General features: G+C 38.8%; 1 long non-coding RNA gene across 1 annotated transcript in view; it reads left to right on the top strand.

Annotated features, from left to right (window-relative positions):
• Window positions 1-12,105, top strand: part of LOC120318280 — a 72,621-nt gene extending 60,516 nt beyond the window's left edge. Inside the window, exon 5 of the long non-coding RNA XR_005559448.1 lies at window positions 12,021-12,105. This is a non-coding gene — a long non-coding RNA (uncharacterized LOC120318280). The remainder of the gene's footprint in view (window positions 1-12,020) is intronic.
• Window positions 12,106-12,789: the final 684 nt, after the last annotated feature.

The following is a 12,789-nucleotide window of genomic DNA, read 5'->3' as shown; positions in this document are numbered from 1 at the left end:
AAGTGGGCCAGCTGGATGGGACTCTCAGTGCTGCTGCCGTGAGGTGAGACTATGGAAAAGATACCTTCCCAAAATAAGACCTGGTGCCTCTTATTTTTTGGAAAACACCATAGTTCCTTTTGACATCATTGGTAGGTGAGCAATACAGAATGTCTTTTATTGCTTGCCTTTTAAAGAAGTGTTTCAATACTAATTTTATTGTGAAATGTGGATTTTAAGTATTTGTTTCTGCATTCCTTGCTTTCACCACCATCAGTCTAAACTGACCTACAAATGAATACATGATAAATGATGGCGGGTGGTGTGATCTTCTAAGGCCTCTCCATTTTCACCTTCTACAGCTTAATATCCCAACTGTCAAACTCTGGCTTCTTTGCTTTGAGGTTGAGGTTGAACAACAACGGGGAGAGAAATAATTGCAAAGACTCCTGAATGGCACTTAATGGGATTACACAAATTAGGGGCATGCAAAATGTTTCGTTTTGAAACATTTCAAATCCAGACGTTCAGGAAACATCTCTTTTCATGTGCAAAACAGGTTTTTCTGGGTGTTAAAAACATTTTAGAAGCATTCTGAGCTACAAACGCAACTCTTCCAGCTGGGCTGAGCACACTGATTTGAATTTCAGATACGCGCAGGGCAGATTGAACTGATTTGTTTTATTGGCCTATCTGAAAAGGATTGCAATACAGGTAGTCCTTGACTTAAGACCACAACTGCGCCCAAAATTTATGTTGCTAAGTGGAAACATTTGTTAAGTGAATTTTGTCCCATTTTTCTTGTCACAGTTTTTAAGTGAATCACTGCAGTTGTTAAATTACTAACACGGTTAAGGGAATCTGGCTTCTCCATTGATTTTGCTTGTCAGAAGGTTGCAAAAGGTGATCACATGATCCCGGGACATTACAATTGTCATAAATATGAACCAGTTGCCAAACATCTAAATTTTGATCTTGTGACTATAGGGATGCTGCCACGGCTGTGTGGAAAATGGTCATAAGTCACTTTTTCCAGTGCTGTTGTAATTTCAAACAAATGGTTGTAAGTCGAGGATTACCTGTACTTTGAAGTGACCCTCATCATCTCTGGGACCTGACACAGTTTGTCTCTAGACCAGAGGCCCCCAATCTTTTGGGCACCAGGGACCAATTCCATGGAGAAAGGTTTTTCCAAGGACCGGAGAGTGCGTGGTTTTGTGTGCTGCCTGCATCCCACAGATGGGGCTTTGCTTGTTTGTGCAGACCAGTTGCTGGCATACTGTGGCCTGGTACTGGTCCACGGACTGGGAATTGGGGACCACTGCCCTAGACAATCTTCCAAAAGACCCTGGTGGTTAAATGTTCTCTGACAAATGTTGTTTTGCTTTGTTTAAAAGTATTCTTTTGTGCTTACTTCCTTGCCATTCCTGTTTGATTTTTAAAGTGTTGCAAACACTGCCTTTGTGAGAGGACATTTTGTCATTTTTTGCTACACGAGGGTTATTCTTTACCTTTAAATTCTCCATTCATGGTAGAGAGCTGAGAGACATTTTTGAAAATAATTGGACATTCTGGGAACATTTTGAATAGCGAGAGCCCAGCTATTTTAAATATGGTTTCAGTCAAATGTACTCTGATGAATTATGAGTGTTGGTGATAGAAAAATCTCCTTGATTGATCCTAATTTTTGAGAAGCTGTTCTTTAACTCATAAATGTAGGAAAAGCAGCTTTCTGAATTAATATAATGTATCTCTTTGAAAATATGTGTAAGGCTCACACCAATGATAACATTTATTAAATGCCCTCTCAATGTTACTGCATATTTTGATTTCTTCAGGTCCATATATTTTAATTACTCTTACATGTTTCTATAGTTTTGGAAAAATGTATTTATTCACTAATAATATGCATTAAAGTAGTAAGCTCCATGTATGGAAACATATTGGTTTGATTCACACAAATCAACGGACTAATATGGTTTTCTAGCTGGTGGTTCAGTGTTTTTGTATCGTCAGAATATGGTTCATTATGCTGAAGGAAATCCAGGCGATCGACTTAATTAAAAAAAATAGTTCATTTAAGCATGGTTTTGCTTGTTTTATGAAGTGAGAATTTTAGAACTAGATTTGTGATACATATTTCTCCCTCTGCCTATTTTTCTCTGCAACAATCACCTTGTGAAGTAAGTTGGTTTGAGAAAGAATGACTTGTCCAAAGTCACCCACTGCCTCTTGTAACTTAGGATAGACTTGAACTCAACTCTAGTCTAATACCTTAACAACTACACCATAGTGACTTTATGCCATTCAGTGATGGACATAATTATAAGCAAATCATCCATGTTAGACCCTTTGCTGAATAAGTTGATGGTCTTCAGTGAACTTATTGTGCAATGCAATAAATACATTTTTAAAGTTATTTCCAAAACTATACAAACTATACAAACATTTAAGAATGTTTATAAAACCTGACCCCTGGATGATTGTCTTTGTACTGTTGTTCTGTTATGTTTTATGTGTTTTTTATTGTTAGCCGCCCAGAGTCCTTCAGGAGTGGGGCGGCTTATAAATTTTAAAAATAAAATAAAATAAATAAATAAAATAAAATATATGGACATGAAGAAATTTTTGGTATCCAACATGTTCTCATCCAGTTGCAGGTTGAAAGGGTTCTCTGTGGTATCCACATTCAGCCTTCAGGATCATTTCTAGGTGTGGTATCATAGTTACAAGCTGTACTAGGCAGAACATACCAGGAGGAGCAAGATATAGTTCCAAGCCACCCAAAAATAAAATAAAATGAAGAAAGCCCAAAGCCAATAAGTTATGTTATGGATCTGGCATCTTAGCAGTTGATCAAAGAGGTCAGGTATCTGTCTATCCATGATAATAGATTCTTCATAAAAACAAGACATCTCTTAATGCTGCAAAGGAGCAGAGGGTTGAGAAGTCCTGTAGTCTGGACTATACAATACCCAAGTAATGTTAATCTCATCTAGAGTGACTAAAAGGTAATTTAAGAGGGTTTTTTTCAATCAGAAAAATGTCTCCCCAAACATGCTACCATTTAAATGTCACTTTTTCAAACAACTCATCTATCTATGCCTCAGAAAACAGAAAAACCTTTTTTTTTTATAAGAACACTTGACAAATAAAAGCTAATTATCCTGTTTCCTAGCACGGGAGATAAAAATAAGGCAGTTACCATGTGGTAATATTGCTGAAGCTTGTATCTGTATTTGTTTTTTCTGTTATTTTTGGGAAGAGAATATGCAATTTCTCTCTCCTTCTGTACACAATATTTATGTTAATCGCTTACAGTAGGCTGCAGCTATTTTCATATTTTAATTCATAAACATTACCCCATGTATTTAATCAGAATTTAAAGTATGCTTAAAGGCTTGCAGTCACAACAGTGAGAATTATCACAGTGAAAGGGTTTTCCTTTCTTACAAACAATTTGTTTTGGAAAAGTCAGAGATGCTTTGTGAATCTAGAACAGGGTGTCAAACTGCTGGCCCGCGGGCCGGTTTCATCATATCAAAGTGGCGCCCATCCCATTGCTGGCATTGCAAAAAGAGTCGCGATACGTCGTGACAGGTCACGTGATGTGGTGAGTTTGACACCCATGATCTAGAAGAACTGAGATAGTGGCATTAGCTTCACACGTTCTGGATTTCAGTGCATATTTTTAGTGATGGCTTCTCTTGTAGCAGGACAAGCATATTTTTAATATGTGACTATAACTTTTATCAAACTCTTTGGGAATACCTGAGACTGCATCCCTTGTTCTTCTTTTGATCCTTCCCTGAAATAATTTTACCAAGTGGTGTAGTCAGATACAAACTCCTGACATAGACTACTGCCTGAGTCTCATTGCCAAGGACCCAGTGATGATGTCATGTTATTTAGAAAAGGAGGACAATGTTGGCCTTAGAGGTTGGAATTCTCTGTTATTATCTGAAGTCAGGAGACACTGCTGGTTCCCAGTTTTAAGTATACCTTTTGTAGGTTTGTGTGGGCCATTAATGCAACTTCAGAGAAAAATTCACAGAGACATATTATGGGTTTTCTCATATGGAGCTCTTGCAGACAGTTAAAAACACTAATTGTGTTATAAGTAACCTATGCACCACTGTTAAGAGTTATATTGCCTTTTGGAGACTGCAAACTAGGGAGGCAAACATAAACTTAATGGGCTTCAGGTCCAAAAGGGGGAAAGAGATGCATTTTCCCCCATCACTTCTACCCCTTCCTTTTTCTCTTAATTTAGATGATCTTAACAATGCTAATTAGGACCAGCAACTCTATCTTTAGTAACACAAACATAGGTGAGAACATAGAATAATAGGGTTGGAGGAGACTTTGGAGGTCTTCTAGCCCAATTTCCTGCCCATGACAGGAGATCCTATACCATTCCGGACTTTCTTTGTGTTTGATGGGATACATGTGATAAACCTCTTAGTGATGGCAGTTCTGGCAGTCCCGGTTGCCATCTTTAAGCAAGCACCATGCAGGTTAAGTGATGACTTCACATGACAGACTTGCAACTTTCCACCTGCCTCTCCATCAACCTGGTTTGTGGGAAAGGGCAAGGAAAGTCACAAATTGCTATCAGGTGGCTGCAAGGATGTTGCAACAGCCGTAAGTGCAAAATCGAGTTGTAACTGCTACTCATTCCAGTTTAATTGTAAGTTCTTACTTCATGTAAGTTTGAACAGTCATTGAATGAGTGGATGTTAAATCAGAAAGGTGCATGAAATGGACAACTGACTTTTACCAGGATCTAAATTACTTATGTACGAGGAGTTTTGAAACTAGGCTAAACTCTATATGAATTAGGCGGAGGGTTGCTTATGACAGAAGGACTGCCACTTGCTGACTCCTGCTATAAACCAGAATAAAATTTTCAAATGGTGGCATTTGAAAAAAATGCATGTAATTCTCCCAGAAAATGGAATGCAACTAAGGGTCTGGTGATTCCCTCTTACTTTTGCAAAGGACTTTTTCCAGCTCTTTTCCATTAAAAGAACAATAGTGGAATAATAATGTAGTCTCTCTCTCTCTCTCTCTCTCTCTCTCTCTCTCTCTCTCTCCCTCCCTCCCTCCCTCTCTCTCTCCTTGTTGCTAAAGATAAAGTGAATTCTCCTCCCCCTTTTACATCCCACTCTTACTTGAGGATTAAGAAGCACTTACATATATTTCTCCCCATTGTTATGGTTTTAATTAAACATTGCCTTAAACATATACACAAATAAAAACCCTGCAGTACTAGTTACTTTGTACTGAGCTCAATAAAGAAGATGCTGTAATAGGGAGTAGAGAAGAAAAGCTTTTGTTTTCTTGAAAAAAATGAAAAAAAATCAACGTAGAAGGAAGTATTTGTGATGAAATGTATTCATCTGAGTTCAAAGGATTGCTCAGATTAATCTGACCACTTCTATTTCCTTTGAAGGTCCAGAAGCGCTGATTTAACCAGCTTCCCTGCATATTTCTGTGTCTTTCTGGGTGATTTCTTCACATGCATTGTCTCCCAGCCCAGAGCAAAGAGGCAGCTGTCACTTCTTTTTTCTTTAGTAAGGGCTGAGGAAAAGCTCACTGCAGCTATTTACCTTTAGTAAAAAACAAAGGCGCTGCAGAATCTGTCTTTTTTAAAAAAGGACTTTCTGTCCTTCCTAACTGGAAATGTTAATTCCTTTTCTGGTTATGGTTGCTATAGTTGTGACATCATTCACTCCTCACCTCTGCTTTTCCTTTTACAGCTTTCTCCCAGAAAGTACCCATTGATTTAACTCACAAGGTTGTGGAAACCCTTCATGATTAACAGGGACTAGTTGCTGATAAGACTTTAAAACCTATCCAACAAAACGGGTAAAAAAGTCTCCCAAGAAGTTCAGTTCTTTCTGTCCCAAATCAGAATTTATTCAAGATAATTTATTCAGAATTTCTGCCAGGCACACAAGAAACACACAGACAGTCCCACTAAGATCTACTACCTGGGGCAGATAGCCAGGTTTGGCTAATGGCAGAGTCAGCTTCAGTTGCCAGTAATAATCTATCCAAAAAGATGTCCTCTTTTGGAATACTGCCTATTGTTGCTTGGTAGGCATTGGGAAACTTGTGGTAAAATAGGTTCCCCCCAAGATAATTTGACCTTTTCATACCTTTGCCTTAAACCTGAAGTCCTACAAAAGCCTGAATCAAGGAGTCCTTGTGTTCTCTGAATTGAGAGAGCACCAAGGACTCCTCATTTCAACTCTCAGATACAAATATTCTCCTTTATTGAGCCTGAATCAAGCTCTGCTGAAGGAAAGTGAGGTCTCTTGCTTCTCCTCTGTTGCATCCTCTGCAGCTGTCTCCTTCCCAGTTTCATGTTAGCCCCTCATTGTTAGTGTTAGATGTTAGTTTTTCTGTTTTTTCATTTGGTATTTTATTCTTGTTAATAAAAGAAATAAATTAATAAAAAATTCTGATCAATTGGGAATTGTTTTTTTAGGGTATACCTCCTTAGCAGTTCTCCTTAACATAGTATTGCATTGCATAATCAAATGTATGGAAAAATGCAGACCCTGGGAAAAAACAAATCTAATTTCCCATGAGACTCTTCTGGAGGCAGCAGGAAGCTAGCAATCCAAATCATTTCAAGTTCAATGGCTTCCTATAAGCTGTGTAAGCTAGTCTGGAAACAATATAATTGAAACCCAAAGCTCATCAAGTACTTTTTTTTTTTCTCATGCATTCTCACCCTGCCCAGTTCCTCTCTTAATGGCCCCATAAAAATATTCTGCTGCAGGTTTATTTATGAATATCGCATATCTTCATCTTCTCAACCAGTTCATGGTTCAGATTCACATTTAACAGAGCAGTTGTAAATTACAAAGTGAAGTAAAGTGAAATAAATTGAAGAGAAGTTTAAGTGGGAACAAAACTGCAGAGGTTGAAGTTCAATACCATTCTTAACCCCAGGAGGACACTAGGCAACTCTCTCTCAGCCCAACTTATTTCAGGGCTCCAACTGTGTGGGGGAATGAAGGGAGATTCCTATGTAAGTCATCTTAAATCTTGGAGGAATAGTAAGATATAAATCTAGCAAATAAATTATGTCTTCTTGGAAACTGGTTTGGGACCTTGACTTTAACTACAGTGCTGTATTTGTTTCAAACGAAATGCTATAAATTGCCTCAGCTCAGGCAGATTTCTGCTCTTACCTGAATCAGAATACCCTGGATTCTCTATGATCATTCCAGATGTTGCTACTGTTCGATTTACATGGCAGACTGAGACTGGTCATTTGACACTCTTGCTGATCGCTCACCATGGTGCTTGGATTCAGCCTTCTTCTGATGCAGTCAAAAGATGTGGTTTCATTTTCAAACAGTCATTCTTTGTTCTCAATGTTTTCCATCAATGAGAGAACTCACACAGCCATTGAAGGAGAAGCCTTAGTATGTCCTGCTTCCCAACTCCTGCAGGATAGCAAGACTGCATAGCAAGTATAATAAAATCAGTGTGCCTAGTGACATGCCACCCACGAGAGGGCTATATTGCTCTATGGGTACTGCTGTTCCTTGTAGGATAGCAGTCCCCAACCATTCTGGCTCTGTGGACCAGAAGTTGGGGGAGGGGGAGAGAAAGGATGATTATGCCCACACTGCTTGCGCAAATGCAGCTTTGCGAACGTGCTTACCTGCTGCTTGCGTGGCCCAGTTCCCAACGAGTCACAGCCTGGCACTGGGCCATGGACAGGGGTGAGGACCCCTATTGTAGGGATTGAGAGATGGAGGCAAAACATTTAGCTTCTGGCCAACAGCTGGGCAAAGATTGGCCAAAACACTTTTGCTCAGTGGTTGTCCAGGAATGACATGTTTTGATGGCTGTTGATTCTTTGTAAATTTTGAAACTGTACAGGTTTCTATAATGTTCAGATAACTTCAATAGGCAGAATAGTCCATCCAAGAGTAATCAGTTTCAAACAAGACATTAGACGACATGAGTAAAAAGGAGACTGGTAACTGGGAAGTGTTTTTGGTCATGACCATCTCACACTCTACACCCATCTTTCCTGCAGCTTCTTCCAAGCAATGATTTCCCAGTAGAAGATGGATTAGAGTGACAGAGGCTATTGCTATTTGAAAGGACAGATTCAGGGCGAAGAAGAAATGCTATCTGGATTTAATTTTACTTCCTTTGATTGGATTTCTAATCTGCAAAGTATTCAGGGTACCTAACAACAAAACACAATCAGGCAAGTCCCACAATCGACACACAAAAACAGCCCCCTTAAATTAAATAAATGTTACTATAAAGTAGCAGAGCAATAGGATAAAGGATTTAGGCTGGAAAATCAATTAGTGTAGTCATTTAATGAGACGATTCAGACCTAGGAGGAGAAACCCAGCACTGAATCCCACTGTTAGTTCCCAGGCTAGGTCTTTCTTATTTTGAAAAATTCTATCTTTATAAAGCTGAAAAGGAAAAGTAGCAAGCATTTGGGCACTGCCCCAAATAAAAAGAATTGAAGATACTTTCCTAATCCCTATTTTTTTTTCAAACCAAGAAAAAATATATACCAATTTTAGCCATGGTTTAATTTAATTTGAATTAATTAATGGAACAGACGACTTTATAGAAAAAAAATGCAGGTACAGCAGCAAACACTGTTGTTTCATGCCAATCTGTCTCTGGTAGAACCTGAGTTGCAATAAGGGCGCATTCTTGCTTGTCAGTAGAATTGCTGTGTCTGGAATCTAATCATCTTGTTGGGTGCTGAAAATCCACTCAAGCCATGCTGAGCACCCCTAGAAAAATCATTCCAAAACAGGATGCCATATTTAAGGTGCAATTCCATTTTCTGTTAAAGAAAAACAATGTTTTTACTGAGCCACAAATTGTAACTCCAAAATGACTGCCATGGGAACTAGGCTCGCTTGCTTTCAAAATGGTTGCAGTGGTGGATATACTCAGACACAATACTCACTGAACAAAAATGGTTAATCACCTTCTCCCATAAGTCCTCTTCCCTTCATGTTCCCTACCACTCCAGTTAAGCTATCATCTTTTTCAAGGCAAATAGGCATACTTCCAAACAATGCAATTGGATTGTAGTCATTTATTTATTGAGAAAGCCTAATAAGCCCCAGGTGGGTCCTAGAGGTATACTCTGAAGCAAATACCATCATGGCAATACCACTATCCTGAATTAACTTTCATTATTTATTTTTTAAGTCAGGATGCTAGTGTGTGCCAATGGAGATATTGTCTAGGATAACATCCCATTGCCTACTCTTGCTCCATAACTTCCTTGACAATTTTCTGTTATAAATGTCATCCCATTTTGTGACAAAAAACTCACTCTTATCTAATTAGCAGTGCTGGGATGTATGATATTATAAAAAAATAGTTTTGTACTAAGGGGGTCCTTGGTGATCTCTGAGTTTGGTTCTTTTCTTGCAGATGTTTCATTACCAGACTAGGTAACATCATCAATCTAGTTACCCAATTTGAGTAATGAAACATCCACAAGAAGACAACTAAGCCCAGAGACCACCAAGTCCCTCTCATTACAGCCCTACAAATATTCTCCTCTATCAGTTTTAGTAGTATAGAGTATTTTCCCCATTCTCATTACTTGGGGAATACTAGTATAATTTTCCACAAACCTGAGTTCATGGAGGATGCTTTAAAATTAAAAGGCATAGTTTTCAGATAAATGGTGCTTTATGCCTCAGAGATTTTCATTTAATAAATTGAGTATCTGTATTATGTCATTACTTGCTACATGCATTCTTTGCTGATTTAAGATAAACAATTTAAAGGATAGGCTGACCTTTCAAGAAACATTTCTCAGGTCATCTACCAAACATAAAACAATGGTTTATCTTGTATACCCATTACCTTTTAAGTAAAAAAAATATTACTGTTTTCTGATATTAGCTGAATTATAAATAGCTGTGTTTAATTTATTTGCCTTAACACATGCCTAGCTGGGAGTTCAAGTCCACAAGTCATAAAAGGGCCAAGTTTGAAGACCCCTGCCTTAACACATGCTGAAGCCATTTTTGTAAGAAAAAGTAAAGATGAGAATGCAGACTTTAAAAACATGCATTTCATCTCTGGGACAGGAATTTTGATGGGCAATGGAAGTATATGAAATGTCACCTTATCTCCTGATTATCTTTGCAGAAAGCCTACTGTATGTTGTCATTTCTCCATCATCCCCGATTTAGATTTAGGCTTTTCGTCAGAAGCTCAGTTCTTTCTTTCCCAAACCAGAATTTATTCAGGATATTTGGATGAAGCACACAATTTGCCCGTGGCTGCCAGTCACACAAGGAACACACAGCCACTCCCGCCAAGATCTGCAGGGGTCTTCAAACTTGGCTGCTTTAAGACTTGTGGACTTCAATTTCCAGAATTCCTCCGCCAGCCACGCTGGCTGAGGAATTCTGGGAGTTGAAATCCACATGTCTTAAAGCAGCCAAGTTTGGAGACCCTGATCTACTGCCTGGGGCAGAGACCCAGCTCTGGTCAATGGCAGATTCAGCTTTGATTGTCAGTAATATGCTATCTGTCTGACCCAGATGAAACAGCCTTTTGAAAATTTTAGAGTTTTTTGTGATATGCTTCAAAACATATACAGTACCAGGCACTGAATCCTCTGTTTTCATCCTGATCAGTTCTTCATTTAAAGCTGGAATGGGGATTGTTCCAAGCATGGCTGAATTAAAGCTCCCAGCAACTCTTGTTATTGGTCCTGCTAACTGGAATTGCTGGGTTGGAGATCACCAACCTCCTAGAAGGCCAGAGATTCCTCTTCTTGATTTCAAGTTTTGTTTTAGGGAAGAACTGTTGACTTTTATTACTGTTCATTAAAGTATCTGGAGATATACTATTGAAAGGATTGTGCAGTTCCCTGTTAAAGGCGTGAAGTAGAAGGCCTAAAGATTTCAGATTATTTCCTTCTCGGTAAATCTCATGATCATCTGATAAGGAAAAGTAAGGCTAAAGTTTTAGCATACACCATTCATCTGGAAACTACTGAGAGTCCATGATAATTTCTGGCTCAGGGAAGCTGGCCCTCTTAGCCAGGATAAGTACAATGGGATTCATAAGAGCCTACTCTCACATTCTTCCTGCCATCAAATTCACTGGCCAGAAGGGAAGAGCCTACTCTATCTGGTTTCCACCAGTTACTGATGTATAGGCCCTTGAGGAAACACCCCTGCTTGTTTCTCCATCAGCCAGGTTATCAGCATGATAAACTGGTTGGCACAGGACAGATTACCTCGTTTCTGTTGCCAAACAGTTGTAGGATCCCATCCATCTAAAACAGGCTTTTGGAGAGGAGGAGAGAAACGGATTGAGATTGTCGGACTCTGGTGTTTGGAGATAGTGTTTTTGTGTGTGTATTGATGAGTGTGCACAGATGTGCAAAGATCTGACTCTCAAGACATCTGGCAATCTGAGCAATGACTCAAGTTGAATATTTCTTCTCTGCACAGCTGTTACAGTACAGCTATTTATGTCATCAGAACAGTACCATGCACACACAAGAGAAAAATACAGGTAGTCCTCGACGTATGATCACAATTGAGCCCAAAATTTCTGTTGCTAAGTGAGACATTTGTTAAGTTAGCTTTGACCCATATTACAACCTTTCTTGCCACAGTTGTTAAGTGAATCACTGCAGTTGTTAAGTGAATCTAGTTCCTCATTGACTTTGCTTGTCAGAAGTTCACAAAAGGGAATCACCTGACCTCAGGACATTGCAGTGGTCATAAATATGAGTCAGTTGCCAAGCACCTCAATTTTGATCATGTGGCCACAGAGATGCTGCAGTGGTCTTAAGTTACTTTTTTCAGTGCTGTTGTAACTTCGAATGGTCACTAAATGAAGCATTGTAACTGCTACACTCAGAAAGATACTAAGGTTTAGAGAAGCACAATATATACTGACAGAGGGACTCTTCCTTTAAAAAAAAAGAACACTAAATTAAGTAATTGAGTCCGCTTAGTGATAATAAAACTGAATTTCTCTTGCAGGAAAAAAGTGAAGAGGACAAAAGCATTAATAAAATTGAATATTCTGAGAGATGACATGACAGGACGGAAGTCAGGATAGTTCAGGTAAATCTCCTGGGTCACATCTTATTGTAAATCCCACTGGCCACTTAATATATCATGTAGGGCAGCACCTGACTATTTGATGTCTTTCAAACATCTCAGAATAACCGGAAGGCATTTAGTTATGCACACAAAGCCTTGCTTTTGTGGTAGTGTGAAATCACACCCACTTGTAAAGAATGTCAGCCTCGGGAAGAAGAACACAATGTGTGCTCTGCCAAGGCTTGCGTCAAAAACTGGCAAGCTTTGATTACAGGTCTGTTATAAAGCTACATGTGATGCTGATTTGTTACCTTTCTTTTTGTTTGCCTTGTGATTTAAAAATAAACACGCAATTTTTAGGGAACTGCTAGCAGGTGTCGATAGCAAACATTAGATCTTAGCTGGAAGACTATAAAACACAAAGCTTTTTCTGTCTTTCTGTGATTTGTTCAAATCTGGCACAGAAAATCAGCAAAACATAGCACTACCTCTTCCAGGCTGATTTCTGGCCTTGTTTGTTAGGGCTACCTTGTCTATTTTTATCATCAAGAGTTCAGACATTCCACCAATACCAATTTTTTGATCGGTAACAGGTTCATGTAACAGACAGCCACATTCATTTTCTTGAAAAAGAGTTTCTTTTACACAGTCTTTCCAAGAAGAGAATGTCACATGAATTCTCATGAAATAGAAATAGCATTAGCAA

Source organism: Crotalus tigris, unplaced genomic scaffold (genome assembly GCF_016545835.1).
Source record: "Crotalus tigris isolate CLP2741 ecotype Arizona unplaced genomic scaffold, ASM1654583v1 scf7180000020151.727365, whole genome shotgun sequence".
Lineage (NCBI taxonomy): Eukaryota > Metazoa > Chordata > Lepidosauria > Squamata > Viperidae > Crotalus > Crotalus tigris.
The sequence above is the reverse complement of the archived record's forward strand: the minus strand, read 5'-3'. Positions and strand labels throughout refer to the sequence as shown.